The following is a 17,529-nucleotide window of genomic DNA, read 5'->3' on the forward strand; positions in this document are numbered from 1 at the left end:
CCTGGCCAGCCTGGGTGAGGGGCTGAGGGCCGTTTTCAGGCTGGTCAAGCCCCCCGGCGATGGCGACAGAAGCTCCCAGCCTCTCCTTTTTTTCTTTTTCTTTTATTCTGGGATTCATTTACCTTCTATAATTGAAACTTTGTAGCCTTGAGTGGCGCTCAGAGCTGGCCAGGGTGGGCAGGAAGCTTGGCTTCCTCCATCGCCAGGGGCAACCCAAGCCTCCTGCTTGCTCCAGCTCCATGGCTGCCGGCCACCATCTTGGTTGGGTTAATTTGCATATAGTCACTCTGATTGGCTGGTGGGCATGGCTTAAGGCATAGCGAAGGTATGGTTAATTTGCATGTTTGTCTTTTATTAGTGTAGATTCTTTGCAGCCCTGGCCAGTTTGGCTCAGTGGATAGGAGTGTCGGCCTGAGGACTTAAGGGCCCAGGTTCGATTCTAGTCAAGGGAACCTGCCTGGGTTGCGGGCTTGGTGCCCAGTAGGGGGCATGCAGGAGGCAGCCTGTCAATGATTCTCATCACTGATGTTTCTATCTCTCCCTCTCCTTTCCTCTCAGAAATCAATAAAAATATATTAAAAAACAAGCAAAAAAACATTTTTTGCATACAGTCTTCCTCCTCTGGCTTCCTCTTACACGTGACCCTGTTTAAATTTAGCCCTCCACCTACCCTGTGCCTGTATCCACAGTTTAAAGTGGCTAAAGAACAATGCACAACTACACTGGCTGGTCATACTTCAAATCTATGAACTTGACCCTCAAACCCCTAAAGCTGCCTGGCAATAAGATTATGTTTCTCTTATCCACTCACTCTTCCTTCCTATAGATAACTATTTCATACCTTCTCCCCATCTCCTATCCCATCACTCCTTCCACATCTTCACTCTCTCCTTGCTTATTTTGCAGAAATAAAAAGTGATGAGAAGCAAACTTCCATAGGCCCCCACCGCCCCATCTACCACCTACCTGCCCTGGGCCCACATTGTCTGCTCTTGTGTATGTCTACCCACTCTAGGCCATGATCTCAGTTGTCCCTTTTTGCCGCATGTTCATTAGTTCCCCCTCTGCACTGGACCTTCCTGTCAGCCCACACTGTCATCTCTCTCATCTGAAAAGGAACCCTCTCTTGACCCTATAATCCTTTCCAATTATGATCCCATTTATTTGCTCCTCTTTGTAATAAAACTTCTTAAAAAAATTGTCTATACTTGCTGTCTCCATATTTTTTACTCCTGTTCTCTTAAACTTTCTATAATCAGGCTTTGTGACTCTCCACCACCCTAAAATGTCAAGGTCACTGATGACCCCCTGGGTGCTCTTTACTCCCCCTACACTTGGTGGGCCACTTCCCATCTGCCTGGTGGTTCCTCGTCAGCCTCCCTCTAATCGTGCAAAGTCAAGGTTCTGCCCTTGAATCTCCTCTGCTCTCCATTAGCACTCACTCCCTTGGAGATTTCATCCATTCTCATCACTGCTCACCTGGACCATCTCTCTCCCTGCTTCTTTCCCCAAGCAGCCAGGTCAGGCGAGAATACATGCTCAGATCCCTCCAGTGGCTCCATCTCACTCAGATAAAGGCAAAGTCCCCCCTGTGGCCCACAAGGCTCCATATGATCTGCCTGCCTACCCGCCCTGCCCTCACTCACTGCTCAGCCACACCAGCCTTCACACCTCAGGGTCTTTGCATGGGCCGTTTCCTCTAAATCAGTGGTTCTCAACCTTCCTAATGCCGTGACCCTTTCATACAGTTCCTCATGTTGTGGTGACCCTCAACCATAAAATTATTTTCGTTGCTACTTCATAACTATAATTTTGCTACTGTTATGAATTGTAAATATCTGATATGCAGGATGTATTTTCATTGTTACAAATTGAACATAATTAAAGCATAGTGATTAATCACAAAAACAATATGTAATTATATATGTGTTTTCCGATGGTTTTAGGTGAACCCTGCGAAAGGGTCGTTGACCCCCAAAGGGGTGGCGACCCACAGGTTGAGAACCGCTGCTCTAAATGGATCTAGAGGATATTTGCTCACCTCTGTACTTATTTCAAGTTTGTGCTCAAATGGCAATTTCTCCATGAGACCTTTCTGTCCACCTTATTTATAATTTCAGAGCCTCATGACCATCACCTACTCTCCCTCCCCTTTTCCTTACTTTACACTTCTCTCAAGCTCTTATCACCTTCTAACACACTCCACACTTAAGTATATATAATTTACTTAATTACCTTCCTTGTCTGTCTCCCTCTGTAGATACTGTAGTCACTATGAAGGCAGAACTGCTGATTCCTTTGCATACTGCATACCACAGTGTCCACACCAGTGCCTAACACATAATACATGTTCAATAAAGAGATATTAAATGCATGAATGAATCATCATATTAATAACCCACCACACAGATGAGGAAACTGAGGCACAGTGAGGTGAAACACCTTTATTTAACAGGAATTCAGTGATTAGCTGAAGACATAGTCAGAAAGTCATTTCACTTCCCCATCAGGGACAGAACAGTCTAATAATAAAGGCCTTGCGCCTGGCACTGGTCAGGTAGCTCAGTTGGTTTGAGCATCATTCTGATACACCAAGGTTGTGGGTTCGATCCCATCAAGGCACATCCAATTAATGCATAAACAAATGGAACAATTCAACGTTTCTCCCTCTCTCCCTCCGTTTCTCTCAAATCAATAATAAAAAAGCCTTGTGTCTGGGTTTGAGTCCCAGCTATGCTTCCTGTTAGTTGCATGACCAAGGGTACTTCACTTAATCTCCATGTGCCTCAGTTTCCTCTTTTGAAAATGGGGATGTTAATAGCACCTACTTCTTAGGGTTGTAGTGATAACAAAATGGGGAATGGGGTAATATTTGTAAAGTGCTTAGGTAAAACCACTGGGGCCTCATAAATAAGTGATAATTTAATGTTAAGCACTAAATTATGTTAGCTACGATTACTATTACACATCGTAAAAAGATGATGAGCAACCATTTAGTGACGATATTTTCATCTGGTGACATTTATTGGGCCCTTATTAAGCCGCTGTGACATTTAAGCTGGATCATCTCACTGAGTCCCATCATCTTGTTTTAATGGCCAAAACGATCCTTGGAGGTTGCCCTGGGGTAGGAGGCTGCAATGATCTAATGCTTGTTCTGTTACCTAATGCCAGTACGTGCTTGATTCCTGTCAGCTGTCAGAATTTTTAAATAAAATGATTAAGATCTTTTAAGAAGTAAGCCTGTCTCAGGCAAGTGGTCTGTGGACATGGCAAGAAGCCTGACACCTCTTGACCCCCTACAGTGACTCAGTCGTGGAGACAGGCTTGAGTGTGTGTTTTGCTCCAGGTGGTCTTTAGCTGCATTAAGAATTAGCTGCAATTTACAAGCAAGTCCACCAGCTTGCCTGCCAGATGTGAGATTCACCAGAGTGCAGCTGCTCCCCGCTGGGTGTTCCTAGGAATGTGCATCGCTGAGCAACGGGAGGGCTCCAGAGCTGGGGCAGCCCCTCACAGGAGGGCAGGAGCAGGACCTGCAAGTGCCATACCAATGAGCCTGGGTCCACAAAACTCTTGTGTGGGATGCTCTGCTGAGAGCCACCATATCCATGCGGCTAATGCCAACCACTGGCTGGGTCACATGGGGCACGTAAGGCACAGCACCGCCTGCTGCCTGGTTTGGGGGCATGTTCGGGGCTGGGAGGTCATTTTATTCGTTGTCACAGTGACTGGGAGATGCACTGTATTGTTTCCAGAGACCCACAACTCCATGGCAGACCGTATCTTCCCCAAATGGCTCTAACAACACACCCTACCTTACATGCTCTTCCTGGACATGACCATTCTCCAGTCATAAGTGGAGTCCACACCCCTCCCCCTGACTTGGGCAGGCCTTGGTGACCACAGAAATGACATTGCTAAGGGGTTTTTGAGACGACCCTGACAGAAGATACTGCCTCTGCCCTACTCTCAGGACATGCGCCTGGGGGCTTGAGTGCAGCGTGTGCTGCTAAATAGTTAACCCTTTGCGGTCGTTTGTCTACTCTCAGCCACCAAAGCTTTTTTACCGTTCCAGTCGTATGTCTGCTCTCAGCCACCACAGCAAGGAACCGTACGAATCTTAACTCTATTCATTCATGTATCAGTTCATAATTTCTCTGAAAGCTCTTAAGTGTCTAAGCGACCTTGTCACGAACCAAAACATTGCCCCGACAAATCGGAGATATCGAAACTCAATATAAACAAACGCGGTCGTTCCACACTCGCCATGCAAAACACCGTGGGGAGTCAGTCGCCTTTTGAGAGTGAAGAAATCGACAAGCTTCGGAGATACTTCGTAGAATTTCAAATAAAGCTTTACAAATTACGTTTAACTGTAATAAGGCATTCTCGCTTGTTATTTCAAAATAATACTCCAAAATGGCAAAAAGAAAGTTACTGAAAGAAGTGTACTGCGAATCTGAAAGTAACGATGAAGAGTTTTATTTTGGCACCTTGAATACTGACTCTGACGTAGAAAGTGATAACGTTTGTAGTGATTCTACTAGTAGTGACGTAGTTCCAAAAAAGAATTAATAAATCTTGTTTATCCTTCATAATCTTGCATGTTATGTATCACTGCTCTTTCAATGGAAATTAATTTCGACCAGTACGACACCCATGTCCAAATTTAATACGACCGCAAAGGGTTAACTGGCTCTCTAAGGGGGAAAAGAAGTCTAAGTTTGTAAGTTTGCTGGTTTCTGCGGGATAAATACAACTGACCACGGCTCACTGCAAACTGCCAACGTGAAGTCCCTGACCCGTGAGGGCAGGAAGAGTTGCCTAAAATCCACGAGCCGGTGCGAGCCGCTCCAGCGTACCACTGCCTGGGTCACCACCTATGACTGGTTGCCCTGAAGTCACCATACTGGAGAGACCATGTGAAGAGAGGGAAGTGTCTGGAGTCTCAGATAGTTGACTTCCCATCCCAGGTGTTAGATACAGGACTAAGTTTTCAGATGACCCAGCTCCAATCACTGTCTGATGGCAACTGCCCCTGAGAACTGCTTCGCTGAGCCAAGTCAACTCACCATACCTAAAAACAGCCCTGGCTGGTGCTTCGAGGTTAGAGCATCGGCCTGCACACCGAAGGGTCACAGGTTCGATTCTCCGTCAAGGTCAGGTGCCCGGGTTGCAGGTTTGATCCCTGCACTGGTTGGGTATGTGTGGGAGGCAACCAATTGATGTTTCTCTCTCTCTGCCCCCGTCCTTCCCTCCCTTCCAGTCTCTCTAAAAATCAATGGAAAAAATGTCCTCGAGTGAGGATTAACAAATTAATGTCACTGGAATAATGCACAGTAACCTGCGCTGCGTGGGACGAGTACTCCCACAAAGGGCTGGACTGCCCCCAATGCCAGGAGTCCCCAGTAAGAAACAGAGTGGCCCTAACTGGTTTGGCTCAGTGGATAGAGCGTCGGCCTGGGGACTGAGGGGTTCCAGGTTCGATTCCGGTCAAGGGCATGTACCTTGGTCAAGGGCACATCCCCAGTGGGGAGCGTGCAGGAGGCAGCTGATCGATGTTTCTCTCTGATCGATGTTTCTCTCTCATCGATGTTTCTAACTTTCTCTATCCCTCTCCCCTCCTCTCTGTAAAAAATCAGTAAAATATATTTTAAAAAAAGAAAAGAAACAGAGAGTGCCCGACTGTAGACATGCACCAAACTGGGTTCAAATCCTGACTCTATCCACTTCCCATCTTTGTGATTTGGGGCAAGAAAAACAAAACCAAAACCTCCTTTGAGCCTGGTAAATGTAATTCAAGAATAGCATGTTTTTGTTTTTGTTATAGTCAGAAATCTTTTTTATTGTTTTTACTTGTTGCCTGTTCCATGGAACTTCCTTGTTTTTAAATATGCTTTTATTGATTTTAGAGAGAGGGAGATGATGAGAGATAAACATCAATTGGCTGATTCCTGCACACCCCCTACTGGGGATCAAGCCCAACTTGGGCATTTACCCTGACCCAGGAATTGAATCCACAACCTCTTGGTGCACTGATGACGCTCAACCAACTGAGCCACACCAGCCACGGGGGGCTAATTCTATCTTTTTTCCCCCCTCCATTAAAAAAATTGTGGTAGCCTGGCTGGTGTGGCTCAGTGATTGTGCACTGACCTATGAACCAGGAGGTCACACAGTTCGATTCCCAGTCAGGGAACATGCCTGGGTTGTAGGTTGGATCCCCAGAGCGGGGTGTGCAGGAGGCAGCCAATCAATGATTCTCATCATTGATGTTTCTCTCTCTCCCTCCCTCTCTGAAATTAAAAAAAAATTTGTAAAGTTCACATAACATAAAATTTACCATCTTGACCATCTTTAACAGTCCGGTGGTATTAAATTCATTTACAATGTGTGCTACCATCATCATCATCCATCTCCAGAATTCTTTTCATCTTTTGAAACTGTAACTCCCCATTACCCCTTCCCTTTTGCCCCCTGTTAACTATAAGACGAATCATACAGTAATTTTTCTTTTGTAAGGGGCCTATTTCTTTTAGCATAATGTCCTCAAGGTCCATCCATGTTGTAGCATGTGTCAGTGGATAGTGTGTCAGCCTGAGGACTGAAGGGTCCTGGGTTTGATTCCAGTCAAGGGCTTGATCCCTGGCCCTGGTCCAGGCATGTGTGGGAGACAACCAATCGATGTGTCCCTCTCACATTGATTGTTTCTCTCTGTCCCTCCCCCTCCCTTCCACTCTTTCTAAAAATCAACGGGAAAAATACCCACAGGTGAGGATTAACAAAAAGCAAGGAAAAAAAAAAAAGAGCATTTCAGGCACCATTCAAGTTTCAAACTGGGCAGAGGTACAATTAGGGGGCTGGCTATGTGTGTGTGTTCATTTATAAAAATTCATCAGACTGTACATTTGTGCACTTTCTATAAAAGTTTACTAAGAATGATAATGAGATAGTCCATGGAAAGGAACAAAAGATGTCCAAAAGCCCCTCCCCCAAAGTTATCAAATAAAAAAGAAACTGGTGTAAACTACTTAGAGTTCCCTTATTTCTCTTCTCAGCAGTTCTTCAAATTGTGTAGGGCCAGAGACCTTTTTATGGTGACTGGAAAATTGTGCACAAAAATAACCCATGACTCAGTGAAGACACCATCGACATGGTTTGTTTCTTTGCTGGCGGTGATACTCACAATAGCCATTTTTTTTAAGGCTCTGGGGATTGACTGGGCTCAGCTAAGGGGTTCTAAGGGCTGCATGCAGTTGCCCTCAGGCAGAGCCTGGGGCTGTGTCACCTGAAGGCTTACTCAGTCCTTTGTCTAACGCCTGGGGTAGGGGACTACATTTTTCCACCTCCACCTGGTCTCTCATCGGTTCTCAACCTGTGGGTCGCGACCCTTTCGGGGTCAAATGACCCTTTCACAGGGGTCGCCTAAGACCATCGGAAAACACATATATAATTACATATTGTTTTTGTGATTAATCACTATGCTTTAATTATGTTCAATTTGTAACAATGAAATTGGGGGTCACCACAACATGAGGAACTGTATTAAAGGGTCGCGGCATTAGGAAGGTTGAGAACCACTGAGCTAGACAATACTTTTCCCAGAATATACACTTTTGACAAAGATCAAATAATACAATTTAATTTTCAAGGCTCATAATTCATTAAACTTTCATTTTACAGGACTGCTTTCACTTGATTTTTATTAATTTTTGCAATTTTATTTCAATTAATTTTTAAGTATTTTATTAATTTGATCAGCTGTTATAGAATAACTTATATGTCAGTCAGATATTTATCAATGTTCTTACTTGATGTGGTATTTATACAATTTAGTACTTAAAATGTCATTTCACTTTTTATTTTGCTTTATAAATTTGGAAGACTAAAAAAACTGTTACTATGAATAGTTATATGTATTAGGCTAAAAAATACTGGCATTATCATTGTCTCCCCTTCCTTAGGAGTGTTTGTTCACTGTATAATTATTTCAACTTTCTGTATGCTTGACAATTTTCATAATAAAATCATGGGGGTTAAAAGATCCAACTGGCAAAGATTCAATGTTCTAAAGCCTATTAGGACCCTTCTGCAGAGGGCAGGCAGCATCTGAGGGTTTCTAGGACCTGGGTTACTGCCCCAGCAGGATAGGTGGTGTCAGAAGCTCCCACTATGGACGCAGATGATGTGGGTTCAAGTCCCAGTTCTGCCTCTTCCTGGACAGGTCGTCTCTCAGGTAGGTATGCTGCTGACCTCCAAGTCTTGTCTGTAATACAGGAATAACTATTGCTCTACCTCAAAGGGTTGATAGGAGCAGTGAAGGGCAAATGTGTCTAAACCTGCCTGGGACTCAAGGAGTAAAACCCAATGGTAATAAAACAATGAATAAGTTTTAGCTCTTAACTTGAGGATTTGGTCATCTAAAATAATTAGGAACTGCCCTAGCCAGTTTAGCTCAGTGTATAGTGTTGGCCTGGGGACCAAAGGGTCGCAAATTCAATTCTGGTCAAGGGCACGTGCCTTGGTTGCAAGTTCCTCCCCAGTCCGGGCCCTGGTCAGGGCTCGTGCAGGAGGCAACCAATCGATGTGTTTCTCGCACTTTGATGTTTCTCTTTCTGTCTTTCCCTCTCTTCCACTCTCCCTAAAAATCAATGGAAAAAATATCCTTGGGTGAGGATTAACAACAACAACAACAAAATAGTAACCTAGGGTGAGATGCCCTCCATGGATCACCGTGGGGACAGGGAAAATGGGAGAGGGAAGTCAGTACCTAAACTCTGTCAAGTTCACCCATGTTGAACTTGAACTCCTGAGGGAGAGTAAGTGAGCAAGCCACCAAGGCAATGTCCAGCAATACCCCTGGAGACATAGTCACCAGTGCAAGCTGGGGTAACTTAGTGGTGGGATTTGGGGTGCATTTCTGCTGTGTGTGCGCACATGTGCACGTCTTTCCATATATATTTGCACTGGAGTCCTGTTTACAGAATGGGTACCTTAAAAAAAATTACCTTTATTGGTGTATAATTTACACCCAGTAAAATGCACACCTTTGAAGTGTATAAATTTGAGTTTTAATAACTGTATACAAGCTTGTGACCATCACCACAACCAAGGTGCAGGCATTTGTCACTCCAAAAGGACTGCCCCTTCACCATCAACTCCAAGGCAACTACCAATCTGCTTTCTGTCACTATAAATTCCATTTTCTTTTCTAGAATTTCACATAAATGGAATCAGATGGTGTGCCAGTTATCGATTTACGGCCTCACAGTTGCAAGTTGCTAAACTGCAGTTTGGCCCTTTCAATCTTTTTCCTTTGCGGACTGACGTAATGTTAACTTTTTCCAGTAGAGGGAGCCAGAGAGATGTTGCAAGAGGAAAGTGCTTTGCTTCTAACTTCCAGACATGGTTCCCCAGGGCAGGCAGCTTCTCCAGCCCAATCCCACAGTGTGCCTGCTTCTCCAGTGGCTGGCAGCCAGCACCTTCCTCAGGCACCCACCTCAGGCAGTTTCCTAGCCGAGTGCCTCTGGTGAGACACTTCTTTGTAAACTGTTTTCTCTAGTGCCCTGGAGAACTGACTTCTGGTAAGTTCCAGAGGGTGGATTCCAGCAGGTTCCACAAGTGCAGCACCATAGAGACTCCTTTGCCCTTTAGTGAGTCAAGGCCAAGGGTCTTCCCGTGAGATCAGGGTCCCTGGGATGTCATCGAGTTCTCTTAGATCTTAGGGTTAGCGACTGCTCCTCCTATCTGCTGTTTCTATATTCTTTAGCAGTCTCTTTATTTCTTAGTAGCCAATCCCTCTTACTCCAATCCCCTGCTATAATGCATAGTGTGTATTTAGCCTTCTCTCTTCAAACTACTGTGTGGGTTCAGGCTCCTGATTGGACCTGACAAATATAGTATATGCCTCCTGTCTTCTTTCCTTCACCGTAATGTCTGCATGATTCATCCACATTGTTGCATGTATCAGTCAGCAGTCACTCCTTTTTATTGCTGAGTCGTATTCCAATGAACAGATAAACCAGTCTGTTTATCCACTCACCATGATGGACAATTGGGTTGTTTCCAGTTTGGGGTGATTATGAATAAAACTGCTATAAACATTCATGCACAAGTGCTTATCTATGTGGACACATGTTTTCTTTTCTCATGAGAAAATCCCTGGGAGTGGAATTCTTGGATCATATAAAAAAAAAAAAAACAACCCTAATAGTTTTTTTTTCCAGCCTGATTGTGCCATTTGCATTCTCATCAACAAAGTATGAGAGTTGCCCTTGTCAGCACTTGGTATGGTCAATCTTTTTAATTTTAGACAGAATGGCTTCCCTTTCATACTTCGGGAGGTGTTTCTCTACCTGACATTCTCCCTTATTCACTTTAACTCTTTGCTCTTGAACTGTAGTGCCCGGGTTGTTTCTATCCTGCAACAAATGGTTACATAAAAATAATCAATAAGACAAGATTAAAATCCTTTACTCTTTAGAATTGTGTGTTCAAAGAGTCAGTGTGGCTTCCTCTTCAAAAAGGCAGAAAGAGCTACTGATGGAATATTTATGTATCCTGATTGTGGTGGTGGCTACATAAAAAATGAGTTAAAATTCATAGAACTGGGGAAGATTAAAACATCGCTGCAGACTAAGTGGAAGCTACACTGACTCTCCCAGGGCCAAACTGGAATTACAACTAAAATAGATTAAAAAAACAAACAAACAAACAAAAAACACCCTGAAAAGTCAACTGAAAACTAGCTGGAGAGAACTCTGATAACCAAGGACGGAAAGTGGAGACCGCACAGAGACTGGTAGGAAGTGCGAAGACGCAAAAGGGGTGGCTGGGCTCCCACAGACAGCAGCTGAAGGTCCAGAGGGATATCTCAGCTGTGGGGGTTCCCAATGAGAGTTCTGGGGTCTAAATCCTAAGCTGGGCACCTGAGCCCAGAGCACCAGAACTGAGAAAGGTGCACACAGAGTATTTGGCTGTGAAAAGCAGTAGGGTTGCTGTCTGCCAGCCAGAGACGGCTAGAAATGCAGGCACCCTCTTAAAGGGCCAACACACAAAATTTCCTGTGCAGCCACTCACCTTGGGCTCCGGCAGTGGGAGGGCAGAGTGTACTGGAGCTGTGTGAGGACAGTCCAGGGTTGGGGGCTCTGGGGTTGGAGCTCGGAGGGCAGCCACCCCAGTTTCCTGTGCTGAATCATTCCCTCATGCTGCAGAGGACATCTTTCTTTGCCTGATTCTGGGCTGGGGGCTAGAAAAAGCAGATCCTGGTGCACACCTTGATCCTTTCCAAAGGCATGCAACCCCAGCAGAGGGAGCCACAAGCTGTGTATTGCTGAAAGCCCCAAAGAGGGTACTCATGGCCAATTAGAAACAGCGTCTGACACTGTCCTGCACTAGAGATTGAGAGGCATAGCAGATCCACCTAATACAAAGAAACACACCAAAACAGGCAGACAAAAAAAACAACCCCCAAATGAAAGAGCAAGAGATTTCTCCAGAAGAGGAGATAAATGAAATGGAGATAAGAAATTTATCTGTTATACAGTTCAGCCTAATGATGGTAAAAATGCTCAACAGCATGAGAAAAGATATAGTAACTTTGAAAAAAGAACAGTCGGAAATAAAGAATGACATAGCACTAATAAAGAACACATTGGGCCCTAGCCGGTTTGGCTTAGTGGATAGAGCATCGGTCTGCAGACTGAAGGGTCCCAGGTTTGATTTTGGTCAAGGGCACATACCTCAGTTGCAGGCTCAATCCCCAGCCCTGGTTGGGACATGTGTAGGAGGTAACTAATTGATGTTTCTCTCACATCGATGTTTCTCTCTCTCTCCCCCTCCCTTCCACTCTTCTCTCTAAAAATCAATGCAAAAATATCCTCAGAGAGGATAATAATTAACTAATTAATTAATTAATTAATTCATTGGAAGAAATACACAGCAGATTAGGGGAAGGTGAGGATTGGATCAGTGAATTAGAAAACAGGGTAGAAAAAAATTCACTAAATTACAGACTAAAAATAAAAATAAAAAACAGGAGGACAGCTTAAGGGAACTGTGAGACAACATGAAATGTAATATTTGCATAATAGGTGTGCTAGAAGGGGAAGAAAGGAGCAAGGGCTAGAGAACATGTTTGAAGAAATAATGGCAGAAAACTCCCTTGACCTGATGAAGGAAAAAGTCACACAAGTCCAGGAAGCACAAAGTCCCAAGCAAGAAGAACCCAAACAGTCCCATGCCCAGACACATCATAATTAAAATGCCAAAATTTAAAGACAAAAGAGAGAATCTTTTTTTAAAATATATTTTTATTGATTTCAGAGAGGGGGAGGGGGAGAGAGATAGAAACATCAATGATGAGAGAGAATCATTGATTGGCTGCCTTCTGCACGCCCCCAACGGGGGATCGAGCCTGCAACCCAGGCATGTGCCCTTGACTGGAATTGAACCTGGGACCTTTCAGTACTCAGGCCAATGCTTTATCCACTGAGCCAAACCAGCTAGGGCAAAAGAGAGAATCTTAAAGGCAGCAAGAGAAAAGCAAACTGTTACCTACAAAGGAGCTCCCATAAGGCTGTCATCTGATTTCTCATCAGAAACTCTACAGGCAGAAGGGAATGGCATTAAGTACTAAAGGTAATGGAAAGCAAGGATCTAAAACCAAGATTGCACCCTGGCCAGTTTGGCTCAGTGGATAGAGTGTCGGCCTGCGGACTCAAGGGTCCCAGGTTTGATTCCGGTCAAGGGCACATGCCCGGGTTGTGGGCTCCGTCCCCAGTAGGGGGCGTGCAGGAGGCAGCTGATCAATGATTCCCTCTCATCATTGATGTTTCTATCTCTCCCTCTCCCTTCCTCTCTGAAATCAATAAAAATATATTTTAAAAAAACCACAAATAAAACCAAGATTGCTATATCCAGCAAGGTTATCATTCAAAATAGATGGTGAAATAAAGAGCTTTCCAGAAAAAAAAAAAAAGGCTAAAGGAGTTCACCACCACCAAGCCAGCATTATAAGAAATGCTAAAGGTACTACTGCAATGAGAAGGAGAAATAGAGAAACCTAGGCATACAGAATTAAAATGGCAATAAATAAGTACCTATCAATAATAACCTTAAATGTAAATGGATAAAAATGCTCCAATCTAAAGAAATAGGGTAGATGAATGGATACAAAAACATGGCCCAACTATATGCTATCTACAAGAGACCCACCTCAAAGCAAAAGACTTACACAGAAAGAGAGTTAAGGGATGGAAAAAATTTTTTCAAACAAATAGAAATGAAAAAAAGCTGGGGTAGCAATACTCATATCTGACAAATAGGCTTCAAAATGAAGGCCATCACAAGAGACAACAAAGGTCACTACATAATACTAAAAGGATCAATCAAACCAGAGGATATAACCCTGATAAACATATATGCACCCAATATAGGAGCCCCTAAATATATAAAAAAACTTCCAGAGGACTTTAAGGGAGAGATTCACAACAATACAGTCATAGTAGGGGACTTTAACACCCCACTGACTTCACAGGATAGATCTTCCAGACAAAAATTAACAAGGAAAGAGCCACTCTAAAGACAAACTGTTGCCAAGACCGGTTTGGCTCAGTGGATAGAGTGTCGGCCTGTGGACTGAAAGGTCCTAGGTTCGATTCCGGTCAAGGGCATGTACCTTGGTTGCGGGCACATCCCCAGTGGGAGGTGTGCAGGAGGCAGCTGGTCGATGTTTCTCTCTCATCGATGTTTCTGACTCTCTGTCTCTCTCCTTTCCTCTCTGTAAAAAATCAATAAAAATATTTAAAAAAAATAAAGACAAACTGTATCAGATGGATTTAATTGACATTTATAGAACATTTTTCCCGAAGTTACAGAATATACATTCTTCTCAAGTGCACATGGGTTATTCACAAAGATAGACCACATGATAGGACACAAAACAAGTCTCTACAAGTTCAAGAATATTGAAATCATATCAAGCATCTTCTCAGATCACTGGAATGAAATTAGAAATCAACTACAGTGAAAATCATTCAAACACATGGAGGCTAAATAGCTTGTTATTAAACAATGAATGGGTTATCAATGAAATCAAGAAAAAAATCAAAAACTTCCTGGAAACAAATGAAAATGAACACACAACAACCCCAAATCTCTGGGACACAGCAAAAGGAGTCCTCAGAGGGAAGTTTATAACACTACAGGCCTATCTAAAAACACAAGAAAAATTAATAATAAACTATTTAACCCTACAACTTAAAGAATTAGAAAGAGAACAACAAGAAAAGCCCAGAGAAAGTAGAAGGAAAGAAATAATAAAGATAAGAACAAAAATAAATGACATAGCGAGTAAAAAAAAAAAAATCAATGAAACCAAGAGCTGTTTCTTTAAAAGGATAAGCAAGATTGATGAACCATTAGCCAGACTCATCAAGAAACAAAGAGAGAGAACCCATGTAAGTAAAATCAGAAATGAAAGCAAGAAGTAACCACGGACACCACAGAAATACAAAGGATTGTAAGAAAATACTATGAACAACTATATGACAACAAGTGGGACAATGTGGAAGAAATTGATAAATTCCTAGAAAAATACAATCTCCCAAAACTGAATCAGGAAGACTCAGAAAACCAGAATAGGCCAATAACAACTGATGAAATAGAAGCAGTAAAAAAAAACAACAAAAAAAACTTTCCAGCAAATAAAAGCCCGGGTCCTGATGGCTACACTGGAGAGTTTTACCAAACATTCAAAGAAGAACTAACACCTAGACTGGCTGGTGTGGCTCAGTGGTTGAGTATCAACCTATGAACCAGGAGGTCACGGTTTGATTTCCTGTCAGGGAACATGCCTGGATTGTGGGCTGAATCCCCAGTGTGGGGCATGCAGGAGGCAGCCGATGGATGATTTTCTCTCATCATTGGTGTTTCTCTCGCACCTTCTCCCTTCCTCTCTGAAATCAATAAAAATATATTAAAAAAAAGAACACCATACACCTCAAACTATTCCAAAAAATCCAAGAGAAAGGAAAACTTCTAAGCTCTTTTTATTAGGCCAGCATTCCAGAACCAGATAAAGACACTACAAAGAAAGAGTATTACAGGCCAATATCCCTGATGAACATAGATACTAAAATCCTCAACAAAATATTAGCAAACTGGATCCAGCAACATATTGGAAAGATCATACATCATGACCAAGTGGGATTTATTGCAGGGATGAAAGGCTGGTACAATATTAGCAAATCAATAAACATGATACATCACACAAACTGAAGACAAAAATCACATGATCATATCAATAGATGCGGAAAAACCATTCCACAAAACCCAACACCCATTTTTAATAAAAACTCTCAGCAAAGTGGGAATACAGGGATCATATCTCAACGTGATAAAGGCCAGAAAAGACAAACCTATAGTGAACATCATACTCAATGGGTAAAAACTAAAACCATTTCCCCTAAGAACAGAAACAAGACTAGGATGTCAGCTTTCACCACTCTTATTCAACACTAGAGGCCCGATGCATGACATTCATGCACTGGAGGGCAAGGGGAAGGTCCCTCAGCCCGGCCTGTGCCCTCTTGCAGTCTGGGACCCCTCGGCGGACATCTTCCGAGGGGTCCTCAGTGCTGCCACGGAGGTGGGAGAGGCTCCCGCCACTGCCGCTGTGCTTGCCAGCTGTGAGCCCGGCTTCTGGCTGAGCAGCGCTCCCCCGTGGGAGCACACTGACCACCAAGGGACAGCTCCTGTGTTGAGCGTCTGCCCCCTTGTAGTCAGTGCACGTCATAGCAACCAGTCGTTCCGCCGTTAGGTCGATTTGCATATTAGGGTTTTATTATATAGGATAGTACAGCGATCAGACAAGAAGAAATAAAAGGCACCCAAATTGGAAAGGAAGAAGTAAAACTGACATTATTTGCAGATGACATGACATTGTACATAGGAAACCCTAAAGACTCCACCGAAAAACTAATAGATTTAATAAATGAACTTGGCAATTAGCAGGATACAAAATCAACACCCAAAAATCGATGGCTTTTTTATACACCAATAATGAATTCTCAGAAAGAGAAAGTAAACAAATAATTCCACTTACCATTGCAACAACAAAATTAAGATACTTAGGAATAAACTTAACCAAGGAGATAAAAGACTTGTATTCGGAAAACTACAGTACATTGAAAAAAGAGATAGAGGAAGATATAAACAAGAGGGAGAAATATATCGTGTTCATGGATTGGTAAAATTAACATCATTAAAATGTCCATACCACCCAAAGCATTCTACATATTCAATGCAATCTCTATTAAAATACCAAAAGCATATTTCACAGATCTAGAACAAATATTCCAAAAATTTATTTGGAACAAATAGACCCACAATGGCTGCAGCAATCTTGAGAAAGAAGAATAAAGTTGGAGGAATCACAATACCAGATATCAAGTTATACTACAAAGCCTTCGTAATCAATACAGCCTGGAACTGGCACAAGAGCAGGCATATAAGATCAATGGAACAGAACAGAGATCCCAGAAATCGACCCAAGCCATTACGCTCAATTAATATTTGACAAAGGAGGCAAGAATATACAATGGAGTCAAGACAGTCTCTTCAATGAATGGTGTTGGGAAAATGGGACAGATACATGCAAAAAATAAAAATAAAAATGAAACTACACCACCAACTTACACCATACATAAGAATAAACTCAAAATGGATAAAAGACTTAAATGTAAGTTGTGAAACTATAAAAATCCTAGAAGAAACCGTAGTCAGCAAAATCTCAGACATCTCTTGTAGCAAAATGTTTACGGATACATCTCCTAGGGCAGTGGTGGGCAAATTGCGGCTCGCGAGCCACATGCGGCTCTTTGGCCCCTTGAGTGTGGCTCTTCCACAAAATACCGACTTCTGCGCATGGGCCACGAAGTTTCAATCGCACTGTATGTGTGCGCCCACACGTGGTATTTTGTGGAAGAGCCACACTCAAGGGGCCAAAGAGCCACATGTGCTTCGCAAGCCGCAGTTTGCTGCACATAATAATCACTTGTTCTGTACAAGACTCAGAAAATACCTTATTCGCTGTATATCTAAAGAAATCTGCTTCGGGCAGCAAACAAAATCGAAGAGGAGCCCCCTGTTGAGCAGAAATCATTAGATCTATACTAGATTGTATACAGGGGTATTGCCAAAAATGTAGTACACACCCATGCTTTTAATATGAGAAGAGAGCCACTTTGTACATATCTACGTTCGTTTCACTAAATACATCATATTTCGCCTATAGCCAGCCTCACTAGTGATCTCATCTCCCAAATGCTTTTGTCTAGTGTTCCACAGCATTTAATTATTATGGTAATTCTACAGTGGTACTGGATGCCATCAGATGGAGAACCTCTTAGAAATACCAAAAAAAATATTAATAATAGGAGGGGACTTGTCCTTCTACTACAGAAAAAAGCCTTACCGAGCGGGGAGGGCTGGACAAGACAGCGCCCAGATGCCCCTCCCTTTTCCATC

The sequence above is a fragment of the Myotis lucifugus genome, unplaced genomic scaffold (assembly GCF_000147115.1).
Source record: "Myotis lucifugus unplaced genomic scaffold, Myoluc2.0 scaffold_185, whole genome shotgun sequence".
Classification (NCBI taxonomy): Eukaryota; Metazoa; Chordata; class Mammalia; order Chiroptera; family Vespertilionidae; genus Myotis; species Myotis lucifugus.